The sequence below is a fragment of the Desmodus rotundus genome, chromosome 2 (genome assembly GCF_022682495.2).
Source record: "Desmodus rotundus isolate HL8 chromosome 2, HLdesRot8A.1, whole genome shotgun sequence".
In the NCBI taxonomy this organism is placed as follows: domain Eukaryota; kingdom Metazoa; phylum Chordata; class Mammalia; order Chiroptera; family Phyllostomidae; genus Desmodus; species Desmodus rotundus.
In genome coordinates this window covers 35,459,494-35,475,817 of record NC_071388.1, presented here as the reverse complement: position 1 = coordinate 35,475,817, position 16,324 = coordinate 35,459,494, and the positions used below count along the sequence as shown (strand labels likewise).

The 16,324-nt window shown below is 33.9% G+C and overlaps 1 protein-coding gene across 3 annotated transcripts in view; it reads right to left on the bottom strand.

Moving 5' to 3' along the window:
• Positions 1–16,324, bottom strand: part of NAALADL2 (N-acetylated alpha-linked acidic dipeptidase like 2) — a 1,136,857-nt gene that overhangs the window by 1,054,199 nt on the left and 66,334 nt on the right. For all 3 annotated transcript variants that reach the window (XM_053918088.1, XM_053918087.1, XM_053918089.1), the window contains exon 2: positions 10,667–10,729. The gene's annotated coding sequence lies outside the window, so the exon portion shown is untranslated. The remainder of the gene's footprint in view (positions 1–10,666; positions 10,730–16,324) is intronic.

Here is a 16,324-nt window from a genome sequence, read left to right as displayed (position 1 = left end):
GTAGCATATCTATTAAATTGCAGCCATTATATTATGTTGTAGAAGAATATTTAATAATATGAAAAGATATTCAAAATATATTTAACAAAAAATGTCAGCTTAGAAAACCATGAAATATATGATACCATTTTATTATAGATAAAAAGGATAAATAAGCATAATGGTGGCAAAAAATGTATAATTTTCTTTAGTCTTTCTTTTGTGTTCTAGAGAAAATATAAACATCTTAAAATATACTTGTAAAATAAAATGTGGTAGTTACCTCTAACTGTGAAACTTTATAAACTGTGTCAAAACTGAGCAAATTTTGCAAATAATTTTTACTGTATTTAAGGGCAGGCAATTACCTAACACTTATTGATAGCAATACCTTTAAATGTAAAACAAGAAATCACCCAATACAGAAAAAAATAATGTTACTAATAATCCCAGTCTGCTCATCTTCTAAATTAATCACAAGGAATGGAAAATTTCTTGAATTCCATACCACATGAACTCAAATTTTTAGGAACAAATAATAGCAAAGAAAGAATTTATCTTCTTTTGAATGTACTACTTAACATAGTATGGAGCTAAGTGTCCTCAATGAAGATGAATATATCAAATTCAAGGATATTATTAAAACTCATTAAACCAAATTCCCACCTAAACTTATGTAGTATAAATTAAGACAGAACTAAGTTTTCCATCTTCTAAACTTAATGAATACATAAGCACTTATATTAAGCATCAATAAGCAGTTATATTGTCTTATTTATTTATTCTTTCTTATCATAAATCTTAGCACATTGTAGAGTGCACTCATTAATGTCTCTTAACCCCTTAGAATAAAAATGTAGTTTGTCATAGCTTAAGAGTCTAAGAAAGCATGGTTACTTCTAGTTTTCTTTTGCATATACCATAACACCTTTTAGGAGTTTTATTGACTAAATATACAATCTAGATTTGTTTTGTTTTGTTTTCTTCTATGTCCTATCACACCTGACTTGCATTCCCAATTATTATAACACTTGGCATATCACACGTTCCAAAACATTATTTTATTCAAAAGCATGACTTGAATTTAGATAGACATATAAATTTCTTTCTATATAAACACTGGCCAAAAAATGAAATTGAAGAATACAGGGGTAGGTAAAAGTAGGTTTATAGTTGTAATACAAATAAATAATACAGTAATTAATACATAAGAATAAACAAAAATAACCTCTGTTTCACGCATTCACAACTATAAACCTACCTTTGCTCACCCCTGTATGTAAAAGTGCATAGCATTTGGGAATACATGAGACATGCACTGACCATACATTAACTTGGGTGGTGTTTTCAAGGAGCAACCTGTATCATAAGTCAGTATCAACACTTGGTGTCATTAAATAACGCACCTATAGAAAACTGAATGAGCAGGTGACAGCTAGTGGGGGAAGGTCAGGGGGTGGAGGGATTGAGCAAAAAAAAGGACGCATTGACATGGACAACAGTGTGGTGATTGCTGGGAGTCAAGAGCTATAAGGGGACTAAATGGTAATGGGAAATATTACAATAAAGATTAAATTAAAAAAAGAAAATTGAATGAACTTATTTCTGTTCAAATTCAAGAGCAGACTCGAAACATTTGGGCTGACATGCTGTCTAAAATGAAGTGTGTAATGTTTAAAACACACACTGTGAAAAACATTTATTATTCAAGTTAAGACTTTAATAGGTAATTCACTATATAATAGATAAAATATAGATAACTAAACTTTTATTTTATCACATACATTTTTTCATTATTTAAATTGAAATAAAATATGTATTGGATTCTCTGCTAATATACGGGGGAAAATGAATGAATACCCAGAAAGATGAACAACAAAGTAAAACTTTTTTAATTGTATTTTTTCCAATAACATTTATCCCCCTCATAGCTCCTCGCCCCACAATCACCAAACTGTTGTCCTTGTCCATGAATCCTTTCTCCTTTTTGTTTGAACCCTCCACCGCATAACTGCCCCACCCAGAGCAGCAGCCTGCTCTCCATCCACGAGTCTGTCTCTGCTGTGCTTGTTAGTTCAGTTTGTTCATTAGATTCCACACATGAGTGAGATCATATGGTGTTTGCCTTCCTCTGACTGGCATATTTCACTTAGCATAATGTTCTCCAGGTCATCCATGCTGTGGCAAAGCGTAAAATTTTCTTCTTTTTTATGGCCAAATAGTATCCCATTATGTAAATGTAAGAGTTGTTTCATCTACTCATCTACTCATGGGCACTCGGGCTGCTTCCATGTCTTGGCAATTGTAGATAATGCTGCAATGAATATAGGGGGGCTTATGTTCTTTTAAATTAGTGCTTCAGGTTTCTTCAGATAAATTCACCGAACTGGAGTTGCTGGGTCATAAGGCAACTCCATTTTTAATTTTATAAGGTATCTCCGTACTGCTTTCCACAGTGGCTGCACCAATCTGTGTTCCCACCAACAGTACAAAAAGGTCCCCTTTCTCCACATCTTGCTGTTTGTTGATTTACTGATGATGGCCATTCTGAAAGGTGTGAGGTGATATCTCACTGTAGTTTTAACTTGCATCTCTCTGATGATTAGTGACAAGCATCATTTTATATGTCTATTGGCCATCTATATGTCCTCCTTGGAGAAATGACTATACACGTCACTTGCCCATGTTTTTAATGGATTGCTTGGTTTTGTTTGTTTGTTTGTTGTTTGGTGTTGAGTTGTATAAGTTCTTTATAAATTTTAGATACTAATTCCTTCTCAGATGCATTGTTGGAGAATATGTTCTGCCCTTCAGTGGTTGTCTCTTTATTTTGTTGATGGTCTCCTTTGCTCTCCATCATTAAAATGCCCATACTATCCAAAGTGATCTGTAGATCAACATAATTCCTATTAAGATACCAATGACATATTTCATAAAACTAGATCAAATATTTCAAAAATTTATATGTAACCACAAAAGACCCCAAATAGTAACAGGAATCTTAAGGAAGAACAAAGTTGGAGGAGTCACCCTACCTAATACGCACTTATAAGGCCATCAAAACAGTATGATCCTGGCATAAAACACAGGCACATAGATCAATGAAACAGAATAGAGACCCAAGAAATAAACCCACACCTTTATAGTCAATTAATATTTGACAGAGGAAGCAAGAATATACAATGTGCTAAAGATAGTTTATTCAATAAAGTGTGTTGGGAAAATTGGACAGAGACATGCAGAAAAATGAAAGTAGACCAACTTCTTATGTCATACACAAGAATAAATTCAAAATGAATTAAAGACTTAAATGTTAGACCCGAAACAATAAAAATCCTAGAAGAAAACATAGGCAGCAAAATCTTGAACATTGCTCATAGCAATATTTTTTCTGATATATCTCCTCAGGCAAGGGAAACAAAAGAAAAAATAAACAAATGGAACTACATCAAACTACAAAGTATTTGCCCAGCAAAACTTCTTTTTGAAATACAATCCTTATTTGGACACAACTTAAGCATACTTTAAACACTTCTTTGAATACCTTAGGTGAATGTCTGTCCTTATCCTAGATGACACATCTCAATGGTCAAAAGACAAAGACTTTCAGTATTAAAAAAAAAGGAAAAATTGCCTACTTAACAAAGTATTTAGTATTTTAGCCAACAGAAAATAAGTCAGTGGCTTTAATTTAATTCTTACTTGTACCTGCATTGCAGAGTGAGATCATAGAAGGAAAAATTTTATAATGTAAACAAAGTAAACCTGGGAGCAGGATCAGGACTTTGAGAAGATCGTCACATGGCAAATCGTCCTGGGTTTGTATCCGGGAGGACCCAGAGTATGTGACAATTGTGAGGCAGATCAGGAGCTCCAATTAGGAAAACCACAGGCCACCACAGTGAGTCCACTTATTTGGTCCACCTCATTTTGGTGTTTCAGGGTGCAAAGTTGTCTAAATAAAACCTGCAATACTAAGTTAAAAGCATCCTTCCAAAATTGTAAACTAACAAACTTGACAATTAATTATATATTCAGTTAGGCAAAATATAAAATTCTTTAACCTACTGGGGGAGGTGACAAAATTAGAAACATTTGCGTGTTTTAATTTACCATATTTCATAAATGAAGCTATACTGAAGATGTCCTTTGCCTCTGAACTTAAGCTCTATTTTTATATTGCTGCTTTAATAGTAGCAATCTGCCAAAATTTATTATATTAATGTAAAATGCCGAACAACATGTTTTATAATTCCATTTTTAATACAGTGAGAAAGACTTCAGCTCTTGGGTGCTTAATAAATGTTTGCACAGTGATTAGACTAAAAAAACCATTTCAATCTCTCTTGAATATTCAAGAACACAGTATCTACTGCCCTGCCTTGCATGAATTAACTATTTCACTTGACCAAGTTTTCTGTGCTTTAAATTTTACACTACATGTGCTTTAGAGTACTCATTCAAAAAATCCCATCATTAAAATTGTGTCCAGATACAGCATTGCTGCTTATATAATTTCTATTCTAGAACAATCATAAGAGTGAGTAATACCTCATTCCCTCCCACTTCACTCCATTTCAATATCATGGATGCATTAATTATTATTTCCTGAAGATTTTTAGCCTTGGTGGGTGTGGCTCAGTGGATTGAGTGTGAGCCTGTGAACCAAAAGGTCACCAGGTCAATTCCCAGTCAGGGCAAATGCCTGGTTTTCAGGTCAGGTCCCCAGTAGGGGGCATGCGAGAGGCAACAACACTGATGTTTCTCTCCCTCTCTCTTTCTCCCTCCCTTGCCCTGTCTCTAAAAATAAGTAAATAAAATCTTTAAATATATATTTTTATAGATGGTGCAAAGGAAACCCAAGTGTTTAAAATCACTGTAATTTGTAATTAAATTACAGAAAATGACTGTTTATATAGCAAAAATATGTAAAAGCTAGACAGGTATTAAATATAGGTAATCAGGATGATTTTTCCCTTTATGGTTTAGTCATTAAATGCAGTCATATACTCTTAACTTCTCTCATTTATATATTTGTCACTAGAAAAACTTTGATAGATGTTCACAAAATATTTCAGAAACCAGTTCCAACTGGTAAATCATATTTATAGTTGCACTGTAAATAAAAATGTACAATAAATTTAAAATATACATTAGCAACTTAAATAAAACATATTTATGCCAATCCAGTCAATGATGGGTATTTAAGGTAGAGAAAACAAGACAATGGAGTTAGGTAAAAGAAGAAAATGGGCAGTAAAATGACAGGAGTGAGAACCTTTCCCTAAATTAGAGAGTTCTTAATAGCAATCCAGTGCACTAAAGAGCCCAAGTCTGTCCCATTAGCACTATCCCCAGATGGAGACGCAGAAGGTAGAAAAGAACCAAAGAACCTTTAGCTTCACTGACTCTCAACAACAGAGAGAGTGGAGAGAGTCTTTCTGTTTTCTTCTAAGTGATTTTAAAGACTTTCCTCATTATTAACATAATATACAGTTATTTTAGGAAATCTGGAAATTACAGAATTGCATCAATGAGAATATCTACATTTTCTCTAAATGAAAAATTTAGAAAGAAAATACTATTTGCAATTTGCTACATTTTCTTCTAGTCTCATTTCTATGCACATGTACATGAATCTTAGTCTTCTTAGCACTGTACTGTGAGTGCAATTTAGCATTCTTCTGTTTCACTTAGCATACCAGACACTCCTTATGGTATTTTAAGGAACACGTTTTACTTCTAAGTATCCTTTAAAAACATCATGTTTAAGAACTACAAAATACTTCATTATATAGCCTCACCTTAACTTATTTAAAGGCACTCCTATTTTAGGAATTTAGGTTGTTTCTAATTTTATATTTGCATATGTAATAGTGAACACCATAATTTTGATGATTTACTTGTACTTTTATTTAAAACTACAAGGAAATCATCAAAATTATGAAGTCATCTGTAAAAATAAATGTCTACATCATAAGTATCAACTTCTAAAGGCTGTTGATAAAGATTTACCAAATTGCCCTCTTAAAAAATGGTATTCATATTTATATTTGATTCCGGATTGTATGAAGGTGCTTCCTTTTCCACTTATAATTCTATGCAAGAATGTGGTGACTCAGCAAAGTAGAAATTGGTGAAGCATTTTTAATTCATTTGTAATTTACTCTTCCAACATTTAATTTAAATGCTATAAACTGAGTCTTAAGATAGCACTTCAAATGTATTTACAATTATGTTAAGTTACCTTTAATCTGTATTTAAAGAGCTATGATTATTTCCACCAAGTTTTACCATAATGCAACCTGACTCAGAATTGTATCTCCAAAGGGAAAAAATAAGTTAAATAAGATCTTAGAAAGAATGGAAGATTTTGAATAATATACAGCTAAGGAAAAATAGAATATTGTCCCCAATACGATGTGTAACCTTGAAAAAATTACTTAACCTCAGCTTGAATCTATTTCTTCAGCAATAAAATGAGAGAAACATCTATGTTTCTGGATTCTTACAAAACTTAGATATATCTCTTATCAGGTGCTGAAAATGCAAAGGCTTTTTCATCACCATTCTGTAGTGTAGTTTACGAGAAAACAAATCCCATATAAGTATATTATTATCAGCTTTTAGTGTTTCACTTTTACAATGAGCATTTAAGAATTATTTTTTTAAAAAAGAACTACTACATATGTGAGGAATGCCTCAACACACACACAAACACACACACAGCATAAAATGAACAAATACAAACAGGGGACCCAGGAGGGAACACGCTGCAAAATGAGAAGGACTTCAAAAATATAATACAGTGTACTGTAAATCAAGAACAGGATACTATAAAACAAGAACAATCACATCATTAAAAGTTTCTAAAAGTTAGGAAATGATAAAATCAAGGAAATCACCAGAAACAAAAGATATGAAATGTAAAAGGGAAAACAAAAGAAGGGGAAAAAATCAGAAAATTAATCCAGGATAGCAAGCATTTTTAATAGGAGTTGCAGAAATAAAGAGAAAATCAGAAGAAAATCACAATAATAATATAACAATAACAGTTATAAACAATGAGGGCATTACAAATCTGACAGACCAGTTTGAAAGCCACATGCATTTTCAACAAAGAGATCATAAAATTTCCTGAGAAAAGAAGTACCAAAATGACAATGGCCTCAGACTACTCAGCACAAATACCACAAGATAATAGAAGCCCCGAAATTCTAAGAGGAAGCTGCCTGTGCTCACCCAAACTATCAATCAAGCATGCGAGTAGAATACAAATACTTGAAGCTTTTAAGGAGTCAGAAAACTTTTCCAGGAACCCTTTATTAGAAAGCCATCAGAGACAAAAATGAGATGTAGGCAACATGGGTCCAAACACAAAAAGCAGAAAGGTTCCAGGAGAACAGTTGTGCCAGGTCTGGAAACAACAGTTAAAATCTACACAGCAGGAGGAGAAGGGGATATGACAGAGATATCTCTGGGCCAAACACAAAGAAATGTTTAATATCGCTAATAGAGTATTTTAATCTGAATCCATTCCCCTCCTTCTTCCCAGTCTTTCTCTCTCCCCCCATAAAGCTGAAGAGGAGTTAGTTTATTTTGTTGGTTGTCAGAGTAACATTTTACTAGTTTCTTTTGGATTCTTCTGTTTTTCTCATATCTTAAGGTTAGGACTAAGATCTTTCCTCGGGCTTCTGTCTTTAATAATAAAGGCCATTCTTTTGACAACAACAAAATACCATTTAAAATGTTATTGATTGCCATTTAATAGATAGATTTTAGAACATTTTGAAACAAACAGGAACAGATATAAAGAAAACTAAGCAAACCAAAAAGGAAAGTGAAAATTTCAGGAAAAATGTTTAAACTACATGGGAAAGAAACAGTCATAATACATGACATAGCTTAGAAGTAAACAATATATATTCGCTTACTTATATATGTGAAAAGCATTCATTGTGTGAACTGTGATATAACTCTGTACTTAAAGTGAAAGGAGGATATTTGGGATGGCAGGGTGTAAGATCATAGAAAAATAAGTTCTCAACAAAAAAAACAAGAAGTCAATAATATCAATAATTTATAAATTAATAAATAACTATGAAAGCATAGAGCTTTGAGAAGAAAAATTACCACAGATGAAAATGCTTATCTCAGGAGCAGAACTGGGGAGAGATACAGAAGGTTGCTATGTTTTCATTTTAAGCATATGTGATTTTAAAATACATTCAGATCACATTTTAAATGTTTAATTATTAAAATTAATTTAATAAAAACTGCCCTAAAATTTTGCTTTTTTAAATGGGAAAGTGGAAAAGAAAGGACAGAGAAAAGGGGATAAAGGAGGAAGAGGGAGAAGGAAAGAATGAAGGAATGGCAAAAGAGAAAAACTATGGAAAGAGTAGAGTGTAAAACATCTTAGAAAGATGTTTTTCATTAAATATAAAAGAGGTAATCAAAATAATTTAACCTGATGGCTATTTACTGTATCTAGAATGTGTTAAATTGATAAATAAGAAATAAGTATCGGTAAAATACAGCCTAACTGCTTACATTGTATTTCTTCATTCACTCCCCCCATCAGTACCCAAATTCAACCTACTCCTGTTGTGTACAGATGGGTGTCCGCAGCTCCCTCCCAGCCAGCCCTGCTGCCTCTATTCCAGCACAAGGTCATTTCACAGAAGGCCCTGCCTTCGGAATGCCACTCCCAGCTTAAGCACTTACAACAGACCATTGCCTGGGTTTGAACGACTCTGCCTGGCTTTGAAGACCCCAACTCTACTGACTTCTCCTCACATTCAGTAACTTCTCCAGACAAATCTCCTATTATACTCACTAACCTCTCTCCTTCTTACACTGCCAATCTCCCCGAATGGTTCATGCGGTTGGGTCACCCAAGGGAAAAAAATAGAAAGTTGTCTATTTATCTCTTGCATCTTCCCAAATTCTCTCCATCTATCATAGAACATCTCAAACTAATGGTCTAAAATGCCTTCTCTGAAAATTCCACAGCACACAGATTTAACCCTTTTCTAGTAACTCCCACTAACACTGTCTTCACTTCATACACATCATCGACTGGCAAGTGCTCCTGCTCCCTAATTCGGTATTATTTTTTCACCGCCGATTCTGTTTTCCTGGAATTATAAGTAGTTTTGTAACAGGAAACATACCGAACTCCTCTACCTTCCATACTAGTGAAAATCATAACTGCAGCCCACTAATGCTTCTTGCACGTTTCAGAAAACATTTCATATCATCCATTTTCATGCACATGCCACACACTCAGGGTATATTGAATGGCTGATTGTTTAACCCACTTTAAATTTACTAGTGAGATATTCTACTTTTCCATCCATCAAATCCCTTGACAATTAGCTTTTATGTTATTTAACTGTTTTTCATCTTTCTGACATGAATCTGTGCTTCAGCACATATGCTATGTTGTCATACATTCCAATGTTGTAATTTCGAAGAAAATAAATCAGTATATAAAAATTTTACAAAAGATCATTCAGCTATAGGGTTATCAAAATTAATTTCAACCAGGATTCTTCATGAAATTCTCTTCATTCTTTTTATTCTCTTCATAATGTTTATTTACTCCATTCCCAATTAAAACTAAATGGAAAAACTTGAAGGAAATGTGGGATGTGACATAATAAGTATTGAGAGAAAAAAGTTTCTGAAAAGTTTTCTTGGAAATTCATGTTACTTGAATTTTAATATTTTAGGAATAAATATCTAGTAAGAGTTTGGAGTTAAAGACAAGCAATATGGTAAGAGAAATATATATTCTTCACAATCATATCATCAATGTAAAATAGCTGGCAGTTAATGGATGCTCAATAAATATTTGTTGAATAAATGAGTGAATTACTTCAACTTCTATTTTCCAGGATCAGTAGAATATTGCTAATTAGTAAATTTCACCATCTTTGAAATAGAAACCTAAATAATCTCAAATGATAGCATGATCTATAACTAATTATATTGATTAAAATCTCTTAAAATATAATTATATGAAGCTTTACTTTCCTTTAACTTAATATACATAATAAAAATACTGCTGGCAATTTCTAATTAGTTTCTTTTCTTCAAATCTATACTTACTTAGGTTTCAAGTACTACTATAATACACTTATATAAGCTAATTCATATAATTGCTTAGTATGGTAAACGGCTCGGAGTAAGACTGCAATGAGGTTAGAATAATAGCAGTATTGCTGGTGGACTGATTTAAGGTGATGTCAATAATGAATGTGTATCAATGACCTTTTATATAAATTATATGAAAGACTTATGTATTCAAGATAAAATTAATTTTTAAAAGCAATAAAAATTTAGACATCTATTGAGTTCTTTCAAAATTGAGAAAAAGCAAACCCAAATATCTTCTTTACATGTAACACTGTTGTTAGCTTTATTATTAGATTAAGCATGATAATAACAAACCATTGTACTGGGAAAAATAACGTAAAATGAACTTGTAAAATTTTACAATGTTAAGTAATGTATGAAATAATTTTTTCCAATGTCCAAAAATGTAAGTGAATGACCAACACCTGAATGCTTTCTGGCAAAAACATCAGTTACAGAAAGAAGTGTGAAAAGGGTTGTTACATTCTCAAACGGCTGGGTGGTTTTACAAATATTTATTAAAGGTCGCCAATAGAAGGCTTACCTGGGCTCAAATGAAAGAGTCCCTAAACCATCAAAAGCTGTTTCCAATGTTCAGCTGGGAGATCTAAAACAGAGAGTAAAAAAGATACTTTGTGACAAAGCTGACACACTGTATTCTGGAAAGAGTGAAATCAATTGTGACATTTTTCATTTATTTGTAAATGCCTCTTTGGCAGTACACTCACTCAAAATGACAGTTGCTTCTTACAGTACAGGGGAGGTGATGGTAAAATAGAGGAACCCTGACAGTTGCTTTAATGAGATTTTGCATTAGGGCTACCCCAACACTTCCCCCAACAAGGAGCTGGCTCACCATTTTCAATGCCATAACTCAGGAATTTGAAATATGTTATCTCTATGAAAAACTAAACAAGCCAGTCCACAACAGCCACTGCTCAGTTTATTTTCCTCTTCTTTCAATTAGAAGAAAACATTCTAAAGTAGGTGTCTAAATAAATGTTAACCATATAGACCAATTATCTTTTTATTAAAAGTACTGTGTTTATTAAAAACAGTAATGTAAAGTGTGAATGTCCAACTCAAGAAACACTCCCCAGTTATCAATATTTTATGGAAATACCAGGAAATACAATGGAAGATAATCTTGAAAGGCTTTAATTTTTATATTGTAAGTTACCAAGGAAAAGGAAATTATCAGCAAGGTAAAGTTTCACTAGTTTTTGTGATCTGAGCAATTCCAAATTAAGCAATCTAAATATTACTTTATTCTATTCATTCAGTTGCTTTTTGATCATATGCTAAGTGCTTGGTGCAGTTGAAAAGCAACGTAAATCCACTTCTGAAAAAAGATCATGTAAACATAATAATGTGCAGGGAAAATGCAATTCAATACAGGGCCTAGCCCTGTCCCTGTCACCTGTTAGTCTTAGGTCTTGTGCTGAACTGGTAAACCGAATAAAAATCTGTTCAAGGGAAATAAAAAGAATACACATTTTGGCATTTTATATGCCAATGCAACTGTAGCATTATGGGCTCAAAGTTTACATCACAGAAAAATGAACTGATTACAGATCTCAATAAAATAACAACAGACTGTCCAGGTTCCCATTTCTTTATCTACAGCAGTGGTCCCCAACCTTTTTTGGCACCAGGGACTAGTATTTCTGCTGGGGGGTGGGGGGTGGGTGCACAGGAGGCAGAGCTCAGGTGAGCTTCCCTCAGGGCCAGGTTCTTAACAGGCCAGGGACTGGTACTGGTCTGCGGCCCTGGGGTTGGGGACTCCTGACCTACAGAGTTAGTAATATGTATTGCATGCATTTCTTGTAACAATGAAATAAATGCTGGGGCATTCATCTGGAACTCCACGTTCCAATTCTGGTATCATTTTCTTTTTCTTTTTCTTTTTTTTATTGCTGTTCAATTACAGTTGTCTGCATTTTCTCCCCACCTCCCTCCTCCCCATTGGTTTTGTCCATGCGTCCTTTATAGTACTTCCTGAAAACTCTCTCCCCACTATCCCCTCCCCACTCCCCTCAGGCTATTGTTAGATTGTTCTTAACTTCAATGTCTCTGGTCATATTTTGTTTGCTTTTTTCTTTTGTTGATTATGTTCCAATTAAAGGTGAGATCATATGGTATTTGTCCATCACCACCTGGCTTACTTCACTTAGCATAATGCTCTGTAAGAACCCTGAAACACCAATCCAAAAGAACCTATGCACCTCAATGTTCATAACAGCACAATTTGCAATAGCCAAGTACTGGAAGCAACCTAAGTGCCCATCAGCAAATGAGTGGATCAAAAAACTATGGTACATTTACACAATGGAATTCTATGCAGCAGAGAGAAAGAAGGAGCTTATACCCTTTGCAACAGCATGGATGGAACTGGAGAGCATTATGCTAAGTGAAATAATTCTGGTATCATTTTCATTCTTGAAAAGATAGAAGCTTAAGTCATGCTAATGGACCTACACACTCTAAAGTGGTATGTGCTCCTGTCTTTCTTGAATCCTTTACATTCAAACACAGACATCTGACATCATCTCAGCATTCCCCACAGTCTGAACAGGGATTTAACCAAGTAATGGCTTAATAAATGGTGGGTGCTTTGAACTATATTATAAATGAGGTACCAATTGTTTATTCTGTTTCTATTTATACTACAATTATACTTGAATAATGATTTCATCTACCTTTTGGAGTATTAAAACATAGCCATAAGGGTCACATATTTTATTTCAGGAGTATAAAAACACTGGTTTAAAATGTTCTATGTATTTTAAGAGAAATTTAATATTTTTATTTTGGATGGAAGCCCTTACTTCTTGTGGACCCTATTTGATACATGGAAATATATGATATGTCTTAAGATCCACTGGTATTTCAAATGTAAATATTAAGTTGCATTACAAAGCAGACAGGTAATCCTGAGGCCCAGCAGAGCAACAATGATGAACAATTCACTCTAGAGTATACATTTTAATGGTATCACTCATTAGATCCATTTCAAAGGTTACAAAACAAAATCAAGTTTGCCAGAAAGCAAATACATCACCTTGCTTTGGGGTTTCTTCTTTCCTCTCCGATTTTTACATAAGCAGCAGCCTCTCCCCAGGGAAGGCAAACTGTACCATGTGCAGATGAACTTCAGAAAGCCCTGCAGTCCTCACAGAGGACCAACTCTCACTGGGTTCTGCTCCTAGGAAACTCTACTCCCAGTGTTCATTCAAACTTATTTTTAAAAACACAAAGGAGACTTTCAGGAGGTGGCCTTTACGTAGACTTTATTTGTTGGTGGTACTGATGACTCACAATGCCTCTCCCAAGATCACAGGGGTGAGAAGGCGATCCCACTATCGAGTGCTCTATTTAAGGGGTCTCAGTTCTGGACCCCAAACTGAGAGAGAACTTAGAGAAGCCAAGAATAAGCAGAGTTATGAAAATAATAACTAACAAGGATAGAACTAAATGAGCAAAAGGGGAAAAAATTGATAAAATTGGTGGAAATTTTTCTGAGGAGAAACACACCATGTATATAAACACAGGTCTGAATAAGCTCAAACATCAATAATAGGGTCATTTTTAATGATGCCTATGGGAGCTAACTAGATGGTGTTCATAATATCTTCTTTTAATGCCTTTAATACCCATAATTCCTTATCTTGTTTCAAGTATTATGAACTATTAAGTCAATGTACTTTTCGTTACCTCAATAAGCTGCTCTAACAAAGTGGTTAATATGTTCACAAAAGAAAGTGATCATAAAAAGATGAGTCAGTTGCCCCATTATAATTTAAGTCACATTTCCTATTTTCTGTTTGCAATATTTTGATTTTCTTTTTTTCTACTTTTTAAAAAAAGATTTCATTTATTTATTTTTAGAGAGAGGGGAAGGGAGAGAGGAAGGGAGAGAAACATCAAACTGTGGTTGTCTCCTGCACACCCCTTACTGGGGACCTGGCCCACAACCCAGGCATGTGCCCTGACTGGGAATTCAACCTGCAACTCTGTGGTTCACAGGCTGGCACTCAATCCACTGAGCCATACCAGCTAGGAATATTTTATATTTTCTATAGGGATATTCCTACAATGCAATTCATGCTATGGGAGTTTATAGTCTAAATGAAAAGAAAAAGACTAACATATATGAAACAGTAGCCATTTTTAATCAATAGCCATAGTAAAATCTTATGGGAAGAGGTAATTTTTCCTGTAAGAAATGTATGAAGCATCAAGTCGAAATAATCTCTCATGTATATATTTAGATCTGTTTACTTTAGGACTGGCAAACTTTCTTCTGTAAAGGTCCAGATAGTAAATGTTTGTGGCTTTGCTGTCCATATGGTCTCTGTTGCAACCATGCTGCTTTGCTGTTACAATGTGAAGCAGCCATGTAAACAAATGACAGTACATACACAAATGAGTATGGTTGTGTGTTCCAATAAAACTTTGTTTATGAAAATAGATTGAGGGCCCGATGTGGCTTTGGGGAACATAACTTGACAATCCCCAGTCTAGTTTGTCATTTGGAGAAGTAATGCATCCCATTTTCAACATGAAACAGAAAGCAAGAAATGGACTGAGGCCAAGTGGAATTTTGTAGATACAACCTGAAACCCCAGGACATTAGAGACATTTATATTTGAATATAATTCAAGAAAATGTGATAGATGTTTTTACTGGTTTTGTTTTATATTATCCATGCAAATTCCTCTCTTCATTGAGACCAAGTCTTTAAAACCTGCCAATTAGACAAAGCTCTTCCTTAGTTTGTTGTCATTGAATTTCTTTGGCAATTGAGATAGAGTTGAGAAAATAGTCCACATATTGAATTTTGACAATTAAAAGCTTAACTACAATTTAAAAATAAAAATAAAAGACCTTTTCAATCACTCAGATGTACCTCAGTTTTATGTCTTTCCTAGAAATCCAAATATTTCCCTACATCATAAAGTAGAACAGAACAAAATTACCTTAATACCAGTCACCTTAAGCACCATAAAAATGTTCCCCTTTTACTCTGCCCTCCATCACGTAATATAACACAACACATTGAAAATTCTGAATATAAAATGTTGCTAATGATTGTAATATGGCTCTCAATTATTTCAGTGATAAAGCACTAATAAAAATTCACTGTTACAAAATGCAAGTGCTATTTAAAATTCAACTTATTGAGACTTCTTTTCTAATAATGTTTCCTATAGAAGTTATATGTGATGATGTTATCACAAATAATAATAGCTAATAATTATTAATTAATTATTATATGCCAGGTAATATGTCCAGTGTATGCATTTATTAATCATTTATTATTCAAAGCAGTCCTATAGAATGCAGGTACTACTATTACTCTCATTATATAATGATGAAGACTGTGCCACAGAGGGGTGCTTATCCAAGTTGCTTACTAACCCAAGTTAAGGGTTAGTAAGCAACAATGTTAGCATTTAAAAGCAGATGTTTTAGGCTCTAAATACTAATGAGGCCAAGACCATGATTCAGTGTTTGCAGAGGAATGTTAGCCTGCTAGCACAGCAAGTGTGCCCTACACTCTGTTTGGAAAAAGACACCACCAACAAAGAGAATCATGAAACAAGAGCTGGAGCTAAAGATGGAGAAGTACAAGCCAAAAGTGGTAGACAGAGAAAGAAGAAAACTCCTGAAAGCTCACACCTGGGAATCCAAAAGTTATTTAGTCAACAAATGCTACAGATCAGTAATCCTCTTACAGACATGGCAAGCACATTCATTTCAGGCTATGGAATCAGATCAGCCCTTTTAAATCCTAGATCCACTATTTATAGGTAGTTGGATTTTTATTACTTACTTATGAAACTCAGACTCCTCTTATATGAAATAAGGAAAACATTCAGTGCTGTTTTTTTGAAATGTTATGAGGATTAAATGGCCTCATGTGGGCCTGATAAACACTGGGCACCATCCCATGGTGGCTGCTATTATTATTCAGAGTCTTATATGTTTATTTTTAATTATACAAGTGGCAAAGAATGGTTATGTTAATAAGTTAAAAGATGCGAGATTTCTGGATAAAAATAAATGAATTATCTTATCCATATAACTTTGGGCTTCTCAAAACTCATTGATTCTCTATCACATGCTGGAAACCACATTTAAAAAAGATAGTTATGTTTAGTCATAAAGACAAACTCCCTAGAAGATCCACTGATTTCTC